This window comes from Nannospalax galili, unplaced genomic scaffold (genome assembly GCF_000622305.1).
Source record: "Nannospalax galili isolate Female #2095 unplaced genomic scaffold, S.galili_v1.0 scaffold115, whole genome shotgun sequence".
Lineage (NCBI taxonomy): Eukaryota > Metazoa > Chordata > Mammalia > Rodentia > Spalacidae > Nannospalax > Nannospalax galili.
The window spans coordinates 3437388-3441165 of record NW_008340588.1 but is presented as its reverse complement, the minus strand read 5'-3'; the positions used below and the strand labels follow the sequence as shown (position 1 = coordinate 3441165).

Here is a 3778-nt window from a genome sequence, read left to right as displayed (position 1 = left end):
TAATCAGCAGCTACCTAATTGGACTAAAAGTCCACTTGGTGGGAGGAAATTCAAGTGTAATAGTGCAAACATAACCTAATACACATGGTTGGAGTGGTTATAGATGTTAGAGAAAACCTCAAGACTGTCACATCCCTAGACTAATGTGATTTCTTACTATGTGCAAAGTATGTATCCTTATATTTACAGACAAAATATCCCAGTCACCACTAAAGCCAAAGAAGCTAATTTTTCACCAGTTGGAGACTATTACCAAGTACCACAGCTGGTCACACACAGACATTGTCTATGAATTGCCCAGGCCTAAGTGACACATCTACAATGTAACCTCTACACCCTAAATTTTTATACATTTCCTAATAATTTTAACAATGCCATTCATTTGCCTCCAAATGCATGTGATATTTGGAGATCTTAGTATATGCCCTTAATGAACCTCAAGTAAAAGTTTGAGAAATACCAATTCAGTCTTTCTAATATAAAGGATTAGATGAAAATTTTGATAAACAGCAAAGTCAGCTTATTAAACACCTACTGGCACTGAAAGTAGCTAAGATTCACACGTTCTAAGACAAAATGCCATGCCATGTCATGACATTAAGATCAGCACAGGAAAACATAAAAGTCACCAAGGAGAGAAATTCAATGAGTTATACATAGCATCTGTTGGGATTTTTGCAGGGAGGCACAAATGGACCAGTTAGGAAGACATCATCAGTTAATTTGAATAATTTCAAAAAGTTGTGAGGCAAAGGCACATAGCTCCTTGTGTAATACCTGCCCTGAGATGCTGAGAGAAGTGAATAGTGTCCAAGTGTAAAATTCAGATAAAGCAGAAACTGGAGCGTGGCTCTAAAAAGGGGTTGGGTTCTGTCAGAAAGATTTAGAGACAGGCACATTGTTTATTATATTGATAGAGTTAATACAATTCAGTTAAGTCATAATCTGAAAAGCTCAGGGATGGAGAGAAGACAAGAAAATGATGTTATTCATTAAATACCCGTAGGTAAAGCCAGAAATAAAAGCTTTTTATTGAAACGTGGATTTAAATCCTATTACAGTCTATCTTGCACTGGCGTTTTCACACAGATACACACAATTTTGAGACTGTTAACTATAATCAATTTAGAAGCAGCAATTAATTTTCTTTATGGAATGTTTTGCTCTCTTAAAGTTTTCCTCACTCCTTACCCATTGCTCCAATTTCTACTAAATATAATTTACAGTGTTGTCTTTCTTCAAAGTTTATAGAAAATGTTCTAAATGATCATACATTGGACTCTTTACAAGCCACACCTGGGTCTATGTTCCAGTAGCTGTGAGTTGTCCTTGTATCTCAGCACTTTTTTCTTTCATGCTAACATCTGTCATTGTTGATAAACTTGATCATTTAGGGGACCCCTGGCTTCTAGGGTTATTATTTAGCCATCTCTAGGAATGTATTAACCTTGAGAGGGGCAGTCAGTTCATCGAGTGTTAGCAAAGCCACAGCTGTGAGACTATTAAAACACAGACAATAAAATTTGAGGTTAATATAATGTGAATATAAGATAATTAATGTTGAGAAATGTAGGTATATTTTATTTTAATTTGGGAAAATATTTGGAAAAATTTTTTTCAGAGTATGCTCCTTAAAATACAGAGTATTTCCTCACTCACTATTGAATTACCACTGATGAAAGAGAGGACTCAGCAGTTAAGAGCACTGACTGCTCTTGCAGAGGACCCAGGTTCGATTCCCAGCATCCACATGGTGGCTACGACCATCCTTAACTCAAGTTCCAAGGGAATCTGAAGCCCTCTTCTGACCTTGGCGGCATTGCACGACACTGGTGCACTCAGATACATGCAGGCAATACATTCATACACATAAAACTAAACATAAAGAAAAGAGTGAAAATTATTTGGCATATTAGACATCTTGGAAACTGAAGTACAAAAGAATTAATTTGCAACAAGAGAGGAATTCATTGGTAAAACTAAGCCTGATACTACAGTCCTTCTTCAAAGCAGACCCTGTATTCTAAGGAAAATCAAGAATACATCTGTAGCCCAAACTTTCCTCTCAACTTCCCAATTTCTCCTCACCTTTCTTTCTAGATTCTACCTCTCCTAAGGGAGAGTAGCTTTCTTGGGTGCACTAATGGCATTAGAGAATAAAGTCTACAGTTTCCGGTATTGACACCATTTTGGCATTCCTACATTAAACATTTACTTAATGTATACTGAAGCATACTCACAAATTAGGAAGTGCAATTATGTCATGAATGCTTCTTTGACACAGGCATTGTTACACATGGGAAGCCTTGTCTATGAAAGCAGGTAATTATACAGCAGAGTGTCCAAATTTGCTATCTCATTAAAATATATTAAAAAAAACCATGGTCACTTCTCAGCCTTTTGGCTAAGATCAAGTGTAGCATCTGTCCTTATCAGTTTAACATCTGATACATCTTCTATTCAAGGACAATATATTAAATGGATTTTGGAATTTGTAGTCAGAATGGGAGCTTGCTCCGTCCACTCCACGGATTGACTTGGTATTGCAGTACCTCTTGGAATGGTGCACCATTTGGGGGGATCTGAAGTTGTTAAAAATAAAGACAATTTAGGGGCTGAAGAGATGGCTCAGCGGTTAAGAGCACTGACTGCTCAGAGGACCAGGATTCGATTCTCAGCACCCACATGGCAGCAATGAACCATCCTTAACTCTAGTTCCAGGGAAATCTGAAGCTCTTTTCTGTCCTCCGCGGTGTTGCATGACACAGGTGCACTCACATACATTCATGTAATGAGACTCTTGGTGAAGGGGAAAATAAAAACAGACAACATATATGGACATTCTACCTACTAAGCACTTTGCCAAGTTATTTAGTACATGGGATAAATGTGTAAGTAGATGTTATTCTAAATCTTAAAAGTTTCTTGAATAAGGATATATTGAATACTTAAAGATGTAAATATTGTACCTCAGGCCTCAGAACTTATCCACAGGAATTCTGCACTGACAAGCCTTCAGTTTTTTGGTCATTGTTTTTTTTTGTTGTTGTTGTTATTAATTGATTGTTGTTTATTTTGTTTTGTTTTTGGATACAGTATCTCCCTGCAGCCCTCAGCTATCATGGATAGCTATCTAGCATTGTAGACCAGATTGGCCTAGATAGATACAAGCTATCTTGCCTTGTAGACCAGATTGGCCTTGATTTCATAGAGATCCACCTGACTATGCCTCATGAGTGCTGGGAATAAAGGCATGATTCATAATTTCTGGCTAGGAATCTGTGTTATGCAACCCTGATGATGGCAAATGAGGTATTTTAAGATAAACTGAATCAACTCACTTATCAATATTATAAAGCAGATATATATCATAGGTTATGTCATTGTACTTACCCTTATTAGAGAGAAAAATAAAGATATCTTTGAATTTTCAAGCAATTACTTCATTTTATTTTTATTTTTAGATAGACCAGATATGAATAAATTTGATTTCTTGTAGAAAAGTAGACACAGTGGAAACCAAGACAGACTTGGCTGATTTATTCCCGCAATGGGGAAATTTATCCAGATTATTTTCCAGATTTGAATCTTTGGATTATATGTAATGAATTTTCTCCTTGTTATATATGTAGATTAATTATATTATCTATTTTTTGTATTATATTTTATTTAAAAAAAGGAAATTAATGTCAAAGAGATTAGGAAATTTGATGTAAGATATTTCCTGACAGATTTACAAAACAGATTAATGAAGATATTGGGTTGTTTTTGTGTTGGT

The 3778-nt window shown here is 35.8% G+C and overlaps 1 non-coding gene across 1 annotated transcript; it reads left to right on the top strand.

The window, feature by feature from the left end:
• The first annotated feature begins 2384 nt into the window (after positions 1-2384).
• On the top strand, positions 2385-2574 carry LOC115070778. Its single transcript, XR_003849907.1, has one exon. It is a non-coding gene; the product is annotated as a U2 spliceosomal RNA (small nuclear RNA).
• Positions 2575-3778: the final 1204 nt, after the last annotated feature.